Source organism: Psammomys obesus, unplaced genomic scaffold (assembly GCF_907164565.1).
Source record: "Psammomys obesus unplaced genomic scaffold, mPsaObe1.curated_primary_1811, whole genome shotgun sequence".
Taxonomy (NCBI): Eukaryota; Metazoa; Chordata; class Mammalia; order Rodentia; family Muridae; genus Psammomys; species Psammomys obesus.
In genome coordinates, this window is record NW_026592367.1 from 905 (window position 1) to 11,019 (window position 10,115).

At 39.0% G+C, this 10,115-nt stretch overlaps 1 pseudogene; it reads left to right on the forward strand.

The window, feature by feature from the left end:
* The first annotated feature begins 844 nt into the window (after positions 1-844).
* LOC129681232 (10 kDa heat shock protein, mitochondrial-like) lies at positions 845-1,115 on the forward strand (annotated as a pseudogene).
* The last annotated feature ends 9,000 nt before the right edge of the window (positions 1,116-10,115 follow it).

The window sequence follows — 10,115 nt, forward strand, 5'->3', positions numbered from 1 at the left end:
ATTCTCAATAAGACCCTGACAACCAAATTCAAGAAATCAAGTTGGCTTCATCTCAGTGATGCAAGGATAGTTTGATATACAAAAACCAATATGTGTAATTTGGCACATAAATCCTCCTTAGGACAGAAAACCCATGCTCAAGTCAGTCATGACAGTGTGCACCTATGATCATAACACTTGATCTAGCAGGAGGATCTAGAGTTTAATGATATCCACAGCTGTATAGCAAGTGTGAGGCCAGCTTGCGTTACATGAGGTTCTGCCTTAAGAAAAAAAGAAAAGAAAAAAAGAAAAGAAAACCAATAGGATCATTTCAATTGATGCAGGAAAGTTTAACTCCCTTCATGATAAAACCTGTGAGAAAACTCGGAATTAATGGAAGGCATCTACTGAATGATTGGTTTTCCTGTGGGAGAATGAAAACTAGAATGGTAAAAAGCTCAGAAGATGGCTGGACAGAGGGCTCAGTGGTTAAGACACTAAGTGCTTTTCCAGAGGACCAGGGTTTCAACTCCCAGCACCCACCTGGCAGCTCACAACTGTCTATAACACCCAGATCTGACACCCTCACACAGACACACGTGTAGCCAAAACACCAATGCATATAACATAAAAATAAAGTATTTAAAAAAAAAAAGTTCAGAATTCTGCGAAGAAAAAAATAAATTCCATAATGAAGGTCTTTTTGTACAATGTGTGTATGGTGGTCCTGGTAAGTTTCTTCTTGAATGCTGTCACCATCATCACCGGTATATCATAAGGGTGTTTACTATTAGAACTAAAGATATAAAGTCTCCTTGCAGCAGCTGCCTGGGTGCAGAGTCCAGAGCTGAGGTAGCAAGTCATGTCTGGACAAGCTGTAAGAAAGTTTCTTCTGCTCTTTGACCAAGTATTGATTGAAAGGAGTTCTGCTGAAACTGTAACCCAAGGTGGCATTATATGTTCGGAAAAGTATTGCAAGCAACAGTAGTGGCTGTGGGATCAGGCTCAAAAGGAAAAGGTGGAGAGGAGACAAAGTTCTTCTCCCAGAGTATGGAGGCACCAAAGTAGTTCTAGATGACAAGGATTATTTCTTATTTAGAGATGGTGACATTTTTGGAATGAATGAGGACTGAAATCACTGTTGAAATGGTATCACATGAAGCTTCCCATTCCACTAATGTTCGGAACTATTTCATCATGTAAGTAATTTCATTGCCTCCCTTTTATAATAAACTGATGATGCCTAAAGAAATGTCCCTGGAATTTAGTTTTGCTGAATTGTTATAAACATTTCCGAATAAAATGTTGTAAATGAATGGAAAAAAAGAACTAAAGATATAAATATAGTAGAGTTATAATGAAGGCATATTACTGCACCAAAACCTATTAATAGGACATAGAAAGCTCTAGCGACACAGGTCTACTCACCCAAGAAAAAAACCTGTTGCAGGATATTTGATCCCATTGTGAACTCCAAAATTGTGAACTCTAAAATCCTGTTTTATTTGTGTGTGGGTGTGGGTGGTTGAGGCCTAGCACACACCTTTAATCCAAGAGCTTTCTGTACACAGAATTTAATAAAGTTAATCCTTGGTCAAGATGCAAGAACCCAGCTGACAGGGAGTAAAGAGCAGGAGGCACTTTGAGTTGAGGGGTATTAAAGACAGTATGGAGAAGAAGAGAGCGATTTTAACTTAAGCTCTGGCTTTAGGTTAGGATTCAGCTATTCAGCTCCCTGGCTTTTGGGGCTTTGAGATAGCAAGTCTTCAGACTTGGGTTTTTTGGTCTTTTGCTCCTGGGCTGTCAGTTGAGCTAGTGGGCTTTTTGGTTTTTTTTCCATCCAGACCTGAGTTGAGAAGGAAGGTTAGCTGGGTACTTTCTCTGCCTCTCTGAGCTAGCAGGTTTTTACCCTAGCACCTGGTTCCTGAGTCTTTATTGGTAAAATAGAATGGTTGTGATTTTTGTTTTTGTCTATAACAACATTTGCTGCTCCAACGAGTGGCCTGACCCCACAGACAGAGATCACTCCAGCTGCAGACAAACTGAGAAGCCATCAAATTCAGTAAGTCATCTGGGAAGTCCTCTAGGAGACAGTTAAGGATGGGATCTACCATAATAGACTTTAGGACCCTGTTTAATGCTGCTCCAGATGGCCTAAAAATAAAAGCATTCAATAAAAAGCTAAATAATATAACCGAAATTAGCTCAATACCAATTATGCTTAATATAGTTTTGTTATTTTTAAATTTATTCTTAATAGTCAGTAAGTCTTTCTATACTTGCTCTAAGAAAAAACCTTTAAAGAAACAGGAAAAAGAAAAATGTGAAAAGTGCATTGATAGAGGCTGGAAAGATGGCTCAATGGTTAAGAGCACTGAGTGCTCTTCCAAAGGACCTGGGTTCAATTCCCAGCACCCACATGGAAGATTCAACTGTCTCTAATTGCAGTTCCAGGAGATCTGACACCTTCATACACATACAATCATGCAGAATATCAATGTACATAAAATAAAAACAATTTAAAAGAAAGAAAGAAAGAAAGAAAAGTTCTTTGATAAGATCCAAGCCTTCAAAGGAAAATTAGAGAGAGACTTACAAATGAAAATAAAAATACTCAGACAGGGCTGGAGAGATAGCTCAGTGGTTAAGAGCACTGGCTGCTCTTCCAGAGGTCCTGAGTTTAGTTCCCACATGGTGGCTCCCAACCATCTATGATGAGATCTAGTGCCCTCTTCTGGCGTGCAGGCAGAACATGGCACATATAATTTAAAACGTACTCAGAGACAGAGGGATTTAGACAAGCCTTAGAAAGATTAATTAATGAGATGAAGAAAAGTACTCAGACACAGATATAGGAATTTAAACAAACCTTAGAAAGATCAAAGAAAAATAGTCAGATACACAGAGGAATTTAGAGAAGCCTTAGAAAGACTTATAAATGAGAATAAAGAACATTCTCAAACACAGAGGAATTTTTTTTTAAGATTTCACACTCTATTTTTTATATTAATTATAGTTTATTCACTTTGTATCCCAGCTGTAGCCCCCTTCCCCAGCCCCTTCCAATCCCACCATACCTCCCTCTTCTTCTCCCATGCCCCACCCCCAGTCCAATGATAGGGAAGGTCCATCTGACTTTAGTCTATCAGGTCTCATCAGGACTGGCTGCATTGTCTTCCTCTGTGGACTGCCAAGGATGCTCGCCCTCAGGTAGAGGTGATCAAAGAGCCAGCCCATGAGTTCATGTCAGAGATGGTCTCTGTTCCTATTGTTGGGGAACCCTCTTGGACACTGAGCTGCCGTGGGCTACTTCTGTGCAGGGGTTTTAGGTTATCTCCGTGCATGATCCTGGGTTGGAGTATCAGTCTCAGAAAATACCCCTTGGCCCAGATTTCTTAGTTTTGTTGCTCTCCTTGTGGAGCTCCTGTTCCCTCCAGATCTTTCTGTCTCCCTTATGAATCTTTCATAAGATTCCCTGCACTCTGCCCAAAGTTTGGCTATGAGTCTCAGCATCTGCTTTGATACCCTGCCTGTTAGAGTCTTTCAGAGGCTCTCTGTGGTAGGCTCTTGTCCTGTTCCCTGTTTTCTCCCTCTTCTGATGTCTATCTCATTTGCCTTTCTTAATGGAGATTGAGCATCTTACCAGGATCATCCTTCTTGATTAGCTTCCTTAGGTGTACAGATTTTAGTATGATTATCCTATATTATATGTCTAATATCAACTTATAAGTGAGTATATACCATGTGTGTCTTTCTGCTTCTTGGATACCTCACTCAGGATGATCTTTTCTAGATTCCACCTTTTGCCTGCAAATTTCATGATTTCCTTGTTTTTAATTGTTAAGTAGTATTCCATTGTGTAAATGTACCACAATTTCTGTATCCATTCCTCAGTTGAGGGGCATCTGGGTTGTTTCTAGGTTCCGGCTATTACAAATAAAGCTGCTATGAACATGGTTGAACAAATGTCCTTGTTGTATACTTGAGCATCTTTTGGATACATGCCTAGGAGTGGTATAGCTGGATCTTGAGGTAGCACTATTTCTAATTGTCTGAGAAAGAGCCAGATTGATTTCCAAAGTGGTTGTACAAGTTTTACATTCCCACTAGCAGTGGAGTAGGGTTCATCTTTCTCCACATCCTTTCCAGCATGTGTTGTCACTTGAGTTTTTTTACACCCATTCTGATGGGTGTAAGGTGAAATCTCAGGATCATTTTGATTTGTGTTTCCCTGATGATTAAGGATGTTGAGCATTTCTTTAAGTGTTTCTCTGCCATTCGATGTTCCTTTATTGAGAATTCTCTGTTTAGCTCTGTACCCCATTTTTTTAATTGGGTTACTTGATTTGTTGCTGTTTAACTTAAGTTCTTTATATATTCTGGATATTATCCCTCAGACAGAGGAATTTAGACAAGAGCCTACCACTCCACAGCATAATGAAGCTGGAAGGGTGTGGCCTAAGATTGTTAGAAAACCAACCTTAGTATATCCAGTTACTATACAAGACCTACCAGGAGACAATTGACACCCCCAAGATTATACAGAATTTAAATGGAATCCTATAGATATATTAGATTTGAGGAGATTTAAGGAAGAATCATCTCCTATAGTATGCATTCAACCTATGTTAAGCATGTGTTAAATTCATGGTCAACTCAGAATAAAGGGTTATACCCAAAGACTGGAAAGATATCACAACAGCAATATTGGAACTTGGTCCTTAGTTACAATGGCAATCATGGTGGAAAGGGGAAGTGAAGATCACAAACAACAAAATCAGGCCAGAGGTATTGATATGTCCCAGGATCAATCGCTAGGTGAAAGTCAATATGCTGATTTACAAAGGAGTTTGAATTTGATGATGACATCTTGGCACTATGTTGTCTAGCAGCTTTAAATGCTTCGGATAAGTTTGAAGAATCAGGAAAGAAGTCTGAGTCATTTACTAAAATTATACAAGGCCCAAAAGAAGCCTTTACTGATTTTTTGCAAAGATTGACTCTAGCTTTAAATAGAATTGTATCATTCCTTAAAGAGAAAGATACTAACTGAAACTTCAACTTTGGAAAATGCTAATTTAGAATGCAAAAGAGCTATAAGACCTTTAAAGGTAAGATTAGCACCAACTGAGGAATGCATTAGAATTATGGCTGATATTGTCATCTTTATGACGCTAATCTGATAGGGGAAGTAATTTCTAAAAAACTTAGGAATCAAAATGGCAGACGTTTCAATTGTGGTAAGTATGGCCATTTGAAAAAGGACTATTTAGAAACAATGTTTTTTTTTTTTTTTTTTTTTAGAGATAATCCAAAAAGAAGACCTCAGCCTTCTGGAATATCCAGAAGGCAAAGGCAGGCATTGATTAACAGTGCAGATCAAGAGGTAAGGTAACCCTTTGGCTTTGGGAAACTCCCAAGGGAGCCTCCTGCAGGCTCTATTCAGTTGTTTCCTGGTAGCTTAGGAGAAACTCAACCACAGAGCAATTAAAAAATTTAATGCCTGTTGTTAAAAACAACACTGCAGTAAAGGACAGAACAGCTTCAATAGATAAAACAAAAAATTCAAGAAAGACTACAAAACAAATATATTGGTAAACAGCTATAAAAGATCAAAGACCTAAGCTAAAAATAAAAATGAATGGCATTGGAATTGAAGGTTTGGTAGACACCGGAACAGATATAACAATAATTTCACCAAAATCTTGGCAACCAGATTGGCCTCTTCAAGAAGTAAATACTCAGCTTCTCAGGACTGGAACTTCATCTCAGTTAAAACAAAGTGCAAGACAGGTTGAGTGTATAGGACCAGAAGGACAAATAGGAAAATTAAAGCCACTTGATGCTAATATAGTCGTAAATTTATGGGGATGTGATTTGTTACAGCAATGTAAAAATACAGATTAACATTCCTTCAATCTCAGAAACAAACTATGAAATAAAGAATGCTTCTGAGACAAAATATTAAAAGATATTATCAAGAACAGTCACAGACTATTCAGGTTGTCCATAAGTAGAACACAACAGTTGTTGTTCTTTTTAAGGTACCAACTGCCTTACTTTTAAAATGGCTAACTGACAAGCCTGTATAGGTAGATAAATGACCTATGAGAAAAAGAAAAATTACAGAGACTAGACAGCTGGCACAGAAGCAGCTAAATGCTCAGCACATTGAGGAATCTACCAGTCCATGGAATTCCCCTGTGTTGTTATAAAAAAGAAATTAGGAAAATATAAGGGCCATAAATAAGATGATTCAGCCAATGGACTCTTTAGAGCCTGGAATCCCATTGTCTCTTTATTACCTCTGTCATGGTCTTTGATAGTAATTGATTTAAAAAATTGTTTTCACAGTCCCTGTGCATAAGCATGATAGGGAAAGTTTGCTTTCTCAGTGCCAATTTATAATAATAGTGGTTCTATAAAGAAATATCATTGGAAGGTTTTACCACAAGGAATGTTAAACAGTTGTACCTTGTGCCAATATTTTGTACAACAACCATTAGAAATATTTCGTAAACAGTTTCCTCAATCTAAAATTTACTGTTATATGGGTGATATCTTATTGGCTGATTCAGATGCAGATACCTTAGGAAAAAAATGTTTGATGAAGAGAATTTTGCCTTACTGGGGAATATAAATTGTTCCAGAAAATATATAAAGAAGAGAGTCAATCAAGTATCTAGGTTATAAGATAGGTTTACAGAAAATTCAACCACAGAAAGTACAAATCAGGAGAGATCAATTATGTACTCTTAATGATTTTCAAAACTTACTGGGAGATTTAACTGGCTATGACCCACAACTGAATTAACTCAAGAGCTGAGTAATTTATTTCAAACATTACAAGGTGGTGAGAAAATAATCAGCTGAAGTTGAGAGAGATTTGGCTCTGGTAGAAAAGAAACTACAGGGCGCACATGTGGATTGCTTGGATCCAAAGCTAGACTATATACTCATTATTTTGCCTTCTACTCATTCTCCCATGGGAATTTTTATGCAGAGAGAAGATAATATATTAGAATGGATACTTTTGGCACATAAACAGAGCCAAAATTTAAAGACCTATGTAGAAAAGATTTCTGAATTGATTCTGAAGGAGAAAATGTGACTTCATCAAATAGCAGGAACAGACCAGCAGAAATTGTGGTACTGGGATGAGCTGCAGTGTTATCCAATTGTATTTTGACATATAGGTTAAACAAGGGAGTTGTCTGTTGGAGACTGGGTCTGATCTAGGACACCTGGCCTCCAGGCCCTTAACTCATTCTCCTAGACATTTGGTCCAGAGCTCAGAGTGATAAGGGAAGAAAGGAGTGGACCAGCTGTATCTAGTTAATTAGGGCACAACAGGCAATTGATTATATAGTTTTATAATTATGTATCTTGTATAGAAACAGCAATTTCTATATTCTTTAGTGGCTGACAAATATTTTTTGGAGAAGTGGGATAGGAATTCATTCCTGGGCTTGGGAGCATAAACTTGTTTGAGCATGCAACAAGATGGAGAAGTTGTTCTGGAGATGGCTGGACTCAGACAACCGTCAACTTACAACAGAAGCTGTTCAGCTATTGGGAAGGTCCCAGATCCCTCCCCTAGGGCCTGGGACCTTGAACTTAGCTTTGCCCTATGGTTAAATGGAGTCTGAAAATGAAATTGTAGTACTTAGAATAAGTTCCTTTTGCTCATTCCCAACACTACTGAGCCTCACGAGCCTCTCCCCATCCATGCTGGAACGCTGACAGACTTGTGCAGGTAACTCCAGCCACCTTGAATTCAAGAGCGTAATCCTGTGCCATGTCCAGAAGACAGTTCTATATCCTCTAGGTCTTAAACTCTTTCCGCCTCCTCTTCTGTGATTGTCACTGAGCCTTGAGGTGTGGATAGATGTCTTTAGTTTTGAGCACTCAACAGTCACTTACTCTCCCAATTTGGACCAATAAGCCTCTGTATTAATCACTGCCCAGTGCAAAAAGAAGCTTCTTTTTTCAGGATGAAGGGCAGCACTTTTCTATGTTGGTTCTCTGGTGTTTACCATCATGTTTTTACATTCATGATCTGAAAAGGGTCTTTTCTCCTATATGAGTTCTTGAATATGTATGAAGATGTGTGTTTTGACTAGGGCTTTTCCCACACCATGACCATTGATATTTATTCCTGGGAGTGTTGTTAAGTGCTTATTACGATTATTGAAATCCAATATCATTTAGACCTCTTATCATGTTGCTGACATTCCTCAACAGTGTGCATTCTTTGGTATTTGACAAGCTAAGCCTGAAGCTTTCCCCACATTACAGGGACTGCAGATGCTTTCTCTTGTATGGTCTTCCTAGGGACAGTAGGTAGGTCTCAGTAGCTCTTCTTTCCATATTGAGAATGATTTTCTTTTCTTCCCTGGAAATCTCTGTGCTGTGTCTCCATTCTATGTGCATCTCCATTCTATGTGCATCTATTTGCCTGTTGCTTTCTGGGGAACTTTTACTTGGACTTTATTTTTATTTTAAATTATGCATTTGTGTGAATGTCTGAAGGTTGGTGGAGATGTTCTGGGACAGGTAGAAAAATGAATTCAGATGCCCCTGTCCAGTCTTGATGCATATCTGCTCTGGAAAGGCTAGCATTTGTTGAGCATGCGTTGTCTTCTCATATACAAGTTTATTTATATGAAGTCTCCTGCAGGCTGATCTTATAGACTCTGGTACCTCTTCCATAAGTCTTCATCCTGAGACATGCCCTGCAGTTGAGATTCTGACGGCTTCAGCTCAAATCCTGGGCCCTCTGCTACTTCTCCCAAGAGCATCACCTCCTTTTCCAGCTCACAGACTGCCAACCCATCCTTCATTGGATCAAATTCTCTCTGCCAGTGTTCTATGAGGGCCACAGCCTTCCATGTTCCAGAGGTCCAAAGTTCAATTCCCAGCAATCAGGTGGTGGCTCATAACCATGTTGATGAGATCTCTTGTGGCCTGCAGGCATATATGCGGGCAGACCACTGTATTCATAATAAATAAATCTTAAAAAAGTGGACACACCCTAAATGCCTATCAACGAATGAACAAAACACCACTCCAACTCATGCTAAGTAGTAAAAAGAAAATTCTGATAAGTGTACATAAGTGAACCAACCTTGAAATGGCGTTAAATGAAAGAGGCCCTACACAAACAATAACATATTCTATATTTCCATTCACACACAGGGTATGTAAATCCATCAAGATGGAAAATAAAACATTAGGAGGCTTAGGAAAGAGACAACAGGGAACAGCTGTTAACAGGTGGAAATTTTCTTTGCAGAACAATACCTAGGTCTAGGGATTGCATTAAGATTATAGGTGAATAACTCTATAAAGATACTTAGAAAAAAAAAGATACTTGGAATCACTGAATGATGAACTTCTAATATTGTGACATGGAAATTATATCCTAATGTTTAGGGGTGGTGGGAAAATGCCAAGTGATTATCTCAACTCTTGGAGAAAAATGCTTGACAAAAATTCAACAATGATTCATGATTTTAAAAAAAAACCAAACAGCTGGGTGTGGTAGCACATGCCTTTAATCCCAGCACTCAGGAAGCAGAGGCAGGTGGGGCTCTGTGAGTTCAAGGCCGGCCTGGTCTACAAAGCGAGTGCAGGACAACCAGGGCTACAGAGAAGCCCTGTCTTGAAAAACCAAAACAACCCCCCCCCCCCCAAAAAAAAAAAAAAACAAAATAGAAAAAAAAAGCAAGTTGGCTGAGTGAGTAAAGTTACCTGGTGCTTTTGGTCACAGTGCTTTCTCACAGCAACAAAAGGTTACTAATACAATAGGAACAGAATGGAGAACACCCACAAGGCTATCAAGGGTGTGTATAAAACTCACAGTGAACCTCATATCTGATGCTGAAAGACTGATGCTTCCCTCCAAGAGGAAGAAGACAAGGGTTTCTTACTGATTTTTGTTTTTGTTTGGTTTTTCAAGATAGGGTTTCCCTGTAGCTTTGACTGTTCAGCCTCTAACTCAGAGATCCACCTGCTTCTACCTCCTGAGTGGTTGGTTAAAGGCACCCACCACCATCACCAGGCTGTTCTTAGCCCTTTTGTTCAACATTGTGCTGGCAGTTCCAGCTGGAGCAGTTACAGAGAGAAAGAAA